Source organism: Scylla paramamosain, chromosome 13 (genome assembly GCF_035594125.1).
Source record: "Scylla paramamosain isolate STU-SP2022 chromosome 13, ASM3559412v1, whole genome shotgun sequence".
In the NCBI taxonomy this organism is placed as follows: Eukaryota; Metazoa; Arthropoda; class Malacostraca; order Decapoda; family Portunidae; genus Scylla; species Scylla paramamosain.
In genome coordinates this window covers 24,737,085-24,745,197 of record NC_087163.1, presented here as the reverse complement: position 1 = coordinate 24,745,197, position 8,113 = coordinate 24,737,085, and the positions used below count along the sequence as shown (strand labels likewise).

The following is an 8,113-nucleotide window of genomic DNA, read 5'->3' as shown; positions in this document are numbered from 1 at the left end:
TGTTCAATATAAAACTGATAAACTATAAGAAAACGCAAGAATAAAAAAGAAAAAAAGAAAAAAAGAAAAATAAGGAGACTGTTTATGAATATACTATTAGGGAGAAGAAGAAGAAGAAGAAGAAGAAGAAGAAGAAGAAGAAGAAGAAAAAAGAAGAAAAGAAAAAAGAAAATAAAGGTGACGAGTGATATATATTTAACTGCATGAAGAGAGAGAGAGAGAGAGAGAGAGAGAGAGAGAGAGAGAGAGAGAGAGAGAGAGAGAGAGAGAGAGAGAGAGAGAGAGAGAGAGAGAGAAAAAAAGAAAACGATTTGAATGACTCAGTGGTTGACTTAACTGACAGATTATGAGAAAAAGCAAGGAAAAAAATAAATAAATAAAAGGAGATAGTTTGTGTGTATACTATTAGGAAGAATAAGAAGAAAATAAAAGAAAAAACATGACAAGTTATCAATAAACAAGTGATAAACTATAAGAAAAGAAAAAAAAAAACGTTTATGTGCATATTATTAGGGATTATGTTACTCTATTGTCTAATCCATTCATATCTATTCTGAGTCGAGTTCACCAAATTAGCTGGACTGGCGACTTGGGATAGCACTATGTTACCATTATACTCGTACTGTAAACTGACCGCCCACTAACTTCAATCTCAAACTTTCCTTCCATTTCTCTCTTAACCTTTTCACGTTATACCGCCTCTTCTCCCTTCACCCTGCTTCTCTTTACAACCACACACACACACACACACACACACACCACTATTTTTTTCCTTCCAGCTTCTCCTTCTCATCATCAACTTCATCATCATCGTTACTATACATCATACCGATCATTGAAAACCCTCATAGTAGTAGTAGTAGTAGTAGTAGTATGAAATTGCCTCTCCTTTCGTAGGTAGTGTAGAAATGAAAGAAGAAGTAAGATTTAGTATAGGTGTGGCTTATTCTAAAGTGATAACTCATTTTGCTTGCTGAAAACAATTTAATTACGAAAAAAAAAATAGTTTAGAGAAATGTGTTCATTCTATTCTCTCTCTCTCTCTCTCTCTCTCTCTCTCTCTCTCTCTCTCTCTCTCTCTCTCTCTCTCTCTCTCTCTCTCTCTCTCTCTCTCTCTCTCTCAATGTAATGGCTAATAAACTGCCCTTATCACTATTATCCAGACGACACTTAATTCTGTCTAAGTCATCCCTGAACAATTCACGTTCTCTGTGCGATATTGATCCGGTGAAGAGAGAAAACGTTTCTCTCTCTTATGAAAACATACGGAAAGGGGAGGGAGACATAAGGAAAAGGGGTAACTTAATTAACTAAAAGATCAAGGTAAGAGAAGAAAGTGAAGGAAAAAAGGTATATAATAATAGTAGTAGTAGCAGTAACAAGAACAATAATAATAATAATAATAATAATAACAATAATAATAATAAGAAGAAGAAACGAAGAAGAGTCTTCGTTTGGCATCTTGATCTTGATGTTGATGGTACAGGTGGGACGGGATCACTCCTAAGCCAGACCTTTTGCATCTTGATCTTAACCGCAGCTGTGTGTCATTTTGTTATTGTTTGCCTTTTATTTATGTCTACCCTTCCATCTGTTCAACCTCTGGTGTAGCATCGCTCACCCCCAACCCCATAAACTACTTTCCCGCTCCCCCCCCCTACCCCTCCATCTGTCCAGCCTGGAGTGCAGCATCACTAACCCCCAAACCCCCAAGCCACCTTCCCACACCCCCCCTGCCCTGAAGGTAGTGTAAGGGGCGGGAAGATGGGTGATGATGCACCCAAGGCTGGACAGATGGAGGTGTATGGGGGGCGCTGGAAGATAGTGTGGGGTGTTGGGAAATTAGTGATGTTGCACCCCAGGCTAGACAGATGGAGGTGTAGGGGGTAAGGGAAGGTATTGTGGGCTGTTATGAGATGAGTGATGCTGCCCCCCAGCCAGGAGAGATGGAGATGTAGGAGGGGTGCGGGAACGTAGTAGGGGGGGACTGGGAGATGAGTGATGCTGCATCCTAGGCCGGAAAGATGGAGGTGTAGGTGTAGTGCGGGAAGGTAGTATGTGGGGTTGGGAGATAAATGATGCTGCACCCCAGGCTGGACAGATGGAGAGATAGGGGTGGTGCGAGAAGGTTTTGTGGGGAGTTGGGAGATGAGTGATGCTGCACCCCAGGCTGGAGAGATGGAAATGTATGGGGATGCTGGAAGGGAGGGTGTACTATTTAAATCTGGTTCTAGTACTGAGTATAGGTGACCACAGAAACACCGAGGTAATGCTGCTGCGTTATCTTAATAAAATGAAATATAAAAAAAAGATAATAATGAAGTGATTCGCCAGGAGCCGCATGTCCGACCCCGAGGCCTGGGTATACGCGACTGGGGATGATGCTGGGGTGGTTGCTGCGCCTGCCGGCTCAGGTCACGGCCTGGGCTGGCGTCCGGAGACGAAGGGATGTGGGTTGATCTCACTCACACGTGGTGAAAGGCAAGGCGGCCTGAGGCTGGCGTCAGGTCCCAAGGGAAGGGCGCGGAGAATGGAATGTAAGGGCTTGCAAAGCGTCCCGTCACAAGAAAGAAAACAAAGAAAAATAAATAAATAAACAAAAAAAAAAGAGAAAGAAAGAAAGAAAGCGTGGGACTCATTGGCGCCTCCGTTACCCGCGACCCAACCCGGGAAAGATAAGCAAAAAGTACAACAGGGGAGAAAATAAATCGAAAATAGAGCAGAACAAAAAACGGAGGACATGTCACGCCTTCACTGAGACAAAAGAAAACGTAAAATGGCTCACCAAAAACTCTCTCACACACACACACACACACACACACACACATTTTTAAATAAGGAAATGTTTGTCTTTTTAAAGATAAATATTTATTTATTTTTTTTTTAAGAGAGCAATAATTTTAATCCTGCGGCTGGATATCATATGGGCTTTTCTTTCACACTGCACGCCTTTTATCTGTCCAGCACAGAGTAGATTCAGGACATAGATCGAGTAGTTATGATCTTTGCCCTTAACCTTAAGCACCTTGGGGTTTCGTAGGGAGAAACTTCAAAGGCCACGGAGGGGATCAGCCAGGATGCTTTTTCTATGATGATGAATCCTTTGCTCAACTCTCCCTAGTCATACAAACACTTGAAGGCTCCAATAACCTTTAGTACACAGTCAAAAGTAGTCGAGGTTTAGTGTCGAAACATTTACTTCAAAAATATAACTCAAACTTTCCTTAGAATCATACAAACACTTAAGGATCCTGATAATTCTCACAACAGCTATTTAAAAGTAGTCGAGGTTTGGTGTTGAAACATTTAATTCGTAAAATGTAGCGCAAACTTTCCTTAGAATCATACGCTTGAAAACCCCAATATCTTTTAGTGCAGTTAAAAGTAGTCGAGGTTTAGCGCCGAAACATTCAATACAAAAAAATATTAACCCAAAGTATACTTAGAATCAAACACTACGAAAACACCTGATAACTTTGAATACAGCCAGTTAACAGTTGAGGTACGGCGGCAGAACCTTGAAGAACACTAAGAATATAACAGCAACCTCCATCAAGACTCCCTGTGGCTTAATGGCTTGGCGTCCCCCTTGACTAACCACTGTGGGAGGCCTTTACCCCGCAAGACTCATGTAGGCAGACTGGGAAGGAGGTGAAGGGATGGATAACTTACGTGCACTGGTGTCTTGTTCCTCAGAGGCCAGTCCCGGGTCGTGGTGCGGTCAAGACTCGGCCCTTTGGAGTTGATGGAACCTGAGAACGAAGAAGAGACAGAAGAATGATTATTTAATTGTTATCAGGTTACAACTTACGGATGCAGACTGACTGACTGACTCTCTCTCTCTCTCTCTCTCTCTCTCTTTCTCTTCTTGCTGATTCACGTTCCCCATTTTTCCCTCGCGAAGTGTTGGGGAAACTCGGAGTAACGTCTCGGCAACATCACCGTTAATATTTAAATTCAAACACGAGAGATCTTAACGGATGACTCTCTCTCTCTCTCTCTCTCTCTCTCTCTCTCTCTCTCTCTCTCTCTCTCTCTCTCTCTCTCTCTCTCTCTCTCTCTCTCGTGATCAGTCTCCCATCGTTACCATTAGTCTTGTTAATATTCTTTTCATCTTCCGCCTTCCTCCTGCTTTTCTCCCCCTCCTCCTCCTCCTCCTCCTCCTCCTCCTCCTCCTCCTCCTCCTCCTCCTCCTCCTCCTCCTCCTCCTCCTCCTCCTCTCCCACTAGAGAAACACAAGAAAATCAAGGAGAACAGACCAAAAGATACATGCGAAAGACAGACCAAAGCACACACGAAAAATAGACGAAGAGAGACACGGAAGACAAACGGAGATACTAAAAAAAAAAAAAAAGACAAAACTCTCGCAAAAAAAAAAAAAAAAAAAAAACAGACCTAAAGAAACACGAAAAACGAACCAAAAGAAACAAACGAGACACAAGACCAAAAGCAAATACGAAAAACAGACCAAAACTTGAAAAAAACTATGGTAAAAAAAAAAAACTATGACAGAGAAACAGCCATGACAAAACGTATCCCCAGCAGTTGAGTCACTCCTCTCCTTCACCCTGCATTCCATCCTTCCTCCTCCTCCTCCTCCTCCTCCTCCTCCTGGCCGTGCAGAAACCCTTCGAGCGAGTGAACTCTAACCCTCCGCCTATTCCCTCCCTCTTCATCATCCCTTCTCCTTTCCCTTCCTCCTCCTCCTCTTCCTCCTCCTCCTTCGTTAGGCCGCTGTTCGCATCGTAAACAGAAGATAAATCCACAGTGAAATTCTATAAACCACGCACAAGATTAAAAAAAGAAAAGTTTGCGAAGAGAGAGAGAGAGAGAGTGAAGTATATATTAGTACAAGAAGACAAAACTAATGAAATCTTAGTATTTTTTGTATGCCATCAGTTCATTATACTCCTCTTTGACTTGTTTATACCTTGTTATTCTTCACTCAAGTTTATTTTGCTCTTCACTGTATAAATCACAGCAACATCATCGTGTGTGTGTGTGTGTGTGTGTGTGTGTGTGTGGGTAGGTGCAGCCGCCAAGGGACTTTATATTCAACCTTCATACACCTTGTGGCTGTGAGTGCGTTGCCTACGGGGAAATGTGGCCTGGGGGGGGGAGGGATGGGGGGATGTGGCCGTGGGGAAGGATGGACGGGTGTGGCCTGGGGGAGGAAAGTGGTGGTGGTTTTAAAAGTTGTATCTGAGAGAAGGATGTGACTGGGGAGGGATGTGAGTAGACAAGACGTGTGTGTGTGTGTGTGTGTGTGTATGTGTGTGTGTGTGAGGTAGCTAGGGAAGAGATGTGTCTATGAGATGTGACTGGGGGAAAGGATGTGGGAGATGCATCAGGGAGGAAGAGATTAATGAACCAAGCTAAATGGGGAAGCGTGCAGCGACGAAGGTAGACAGGTCGATAGGGCGTGGCTGGGAAGGAAGCGTGTAAGGTGCATCAAAACGTAACTTGCAGGTGTAGCTGGAGGAATGCGAGTAGCCAGAGAGGTACTGCAGGTGTGTTATGTCAGGTGTGGCTTTGGGAGTCTTAGAGCGATGGAACGTAGGTGTGGAAACAGAAACATTTATTTCTCGTGTTTAGAGACGCTTTGCTCTCTCGCCACAACTATTTTCGAAGACTACAGAGACGACTAACCTGGTTCCCAAGAGACTTTCCCCTATTAATAACGTAGAAATCTTGTCATTACGTCACTAAAACTGTAAAAAACACCCTTAAAAAAACTCGCATAACCTCAACTACAGCCTTTTTAATGTAGTGAAGATGCCAGCAAGAGTATTCCCAAATATAATCCAATCTAAGTGCTAGTAAGGGAGATGCATTGAAGTGAAAGAAGGTAAAAAAAAAAAAAAAAAAAAGCACAGGAGAGAAGATTAAGTGTACCAGGAACGAGAGAGGAACCAGACATGTGACTTGTGGGACTCTGGAAGGGAAAAGACGTGGTTGGCAATGTTGTAAGAGAGAGATTTCATGGTTCAGAAGGTGTAGGCAAGGGTAGATGTGGCTGTGGGGGATGCAAGTGAGAAAGAGGTGTAGCTTGCTGGTGTGGGCAAGAGAGGTGTGGCATCAAGGTCACAAGCAGAACTAAAACAAGGGAGTGTAACATGTAAATATACGTAGGCATGAAAGTGAGTGGGAGAGGAGGGTGAGGAGGGAATACGAATGAGGTGGAGATAAAGAAGACGTGAAAGAAAGAGAGAAAGGAGGGGTAGAGGAGGAGGAGGAGGAGGAGGAGGAGGAGGAGGAGGAGGAGAGATGAATAGATGATGATGAAGATGGTGAAGATGAACAAGAAGAACAAGAACAAGAACAAGAAGAACAAGAGGAAGGACAAGAAGAAGAAGAAGAAGAAGAAGAAGAAGAAGAAGAAGAAGAAGAAGAAGAAGAAGAAGAAGAAGAAGAAGAAGAAGAAGAAAGAAGGAGGAGGAGGAGGAAAAGAAGAAGAAAAAGAAACAAAACCAGCAACAACAACAACAAAAACAACAACAGCATTATCAACACCATCACCACCACCACCACCCTCGTCACACTCATCACCACATAATCCCCAGAACGAGTATTTTCCACATCGACCAACAAAACAAAACGCAAAACAGAAGAGGAGCAGAGACGAAAATAAACGAAACAAAAAAAGTCAGACAGCCAGCAAGATGAAGGGGAGGGAAGGACAAAAAGGAAGGAGAGACACTGAGGCGGTGGGCTGGGCGGCGGGGCGGTGGGCTGTGGTGGTGTGGTGGGCCGTGTACTGTGTGGCACAAGAGGCAACCCAAACTGCACAGGAGCTTCTCAGGGGCTCGCTGTTTACCTGAGCCCTGACGTCACAGCGTGCGTGAGCGTGACAGAGGCTGCAGCAACGTTTCTCAAGTCAGTCTGGCTCTGGACGCCCACGCGAAGGGACGTCTGTCGGTCGTCCTCCCGCTGTCGGGGTCAGTGCTCGCTTGTGTCGTGTTATGCGGGGCGCGCGGCGGGTCTCGGGCTGCCTGGCGTTGCGGTGCTTCTGCTTACACTCCACAGGGATACCGGCGGCTGTTACGGGTATGTGTAAGGATGTATTTGTGTGTGTGTATGAGAGTGTGTTGCTTAGTGACACGAGGCTCAGTCAGGTTTCGTCAAGTTTACATCACAAGGGTTGTCATGTTAGTCACGAGTCACCCAAATTCACCTGTCAAGTTAATGTCACTCTTGATGACTTGAAGGTAACTTATTACTGTGTGAGGTGCGTGTGTGATGTTACCTCAGCCGCCTGTCACGTGAATGACGGGTGTCTCAGCGCGGCGCCTCGCTGTTACGCCACTCAGGTAAACGAGACGTAACACAAGCTATTCTCATAAGGCATAACGCACACCTCGCACAGTGTTTACCTGGCGGAAGGCAATCCCTGCTCTTTAAACGGAGTGACAGGTGCTGCCTAATTAGTGTGGTCAGGAGGGTGTTACCTATAGCCGCTTAAGGTCCCACCTGAGGGGGTGTGGGAGGCCGCGGCTGCTTGAAGTGACCGCGAGAGATGATGGACATGCTCCTGTAAAATGGTGGCCGACTTATTGTTTACAAATTCGTCACTTATGTTTGAGGGTAAAATGAGTTTCTTGGGACGCTTTTACTATTCTTTCTATTATTTTTTACGTGTTTATTTATTTACCTGTGTGTGTGTGTGTGTGTGTGTGTGTGTGTGTGTGTGTGTGTGTGTGTGTGTGTGTGTGTGTGTGTGTGTGTGTGTGTGTGTGTGTGACGTTGACAACCCCCTTATACCCTTTTCAGGACCTGGACAGCCAACCCCAAGGCCACGCACGCACACACACGACGCACGTACACACAAACGCACACACGCCCTGGACAACCACACGATGAAGAGCGACAGTGTGACAGACGCGAGCACCTGACGGAGGCACTGGAGGAGGGAGCGACACCTGACACCGGGAGAAAGAAAGACACACACTTGGAGAAAGAAAGGAAGGAAAGAGAGAGAGAGAAAGAAAGAGAGAGAGAGAGAGAGAAAGAGAGAGAGAAAGAGGAGGACAGAACTAACAGAGAACTTGATATGTGAAACTTCCTTTTCCTCCACCGACAACAAAAAACGACATGAGGAGGTGGAGGAGGAGGA

General features: G+C 44.9%; 1 protein-coding gene across 3 annotated transcripts in view; it reads left to right on the top strand.

Annotated features, from left to right (window-relative positions):
- Positions 1 to 6,885: 6,885 nt before the first annotated feature.
- The window catches only part of LOC135106561 (UPF0746 protein DDB_G0281095-like), a 106,708-nt gene continuing 105,480 nt past the window's right edge, over positions 6,886 to 8,113 (top strand). For 2 of the 3 annotated variants that reach the window (XM_064015774.1, XM_064015773.1), the window contains exons 1-2: positions 6,886 to 7,047; positions 7,771 to 8,113. The exon at positions 7,771 to 8,113 is cut by the window's right edge and continues 238 nt beyond it. The gene's annotated coding sequence lies outside the window, so the exon portion shown is untranslated. The remainder of the gene's footprint in view (positions 7,048 to 7,770) is intronic. The other variant, XM_064015777.1, reaches the window with a different exon arrangement.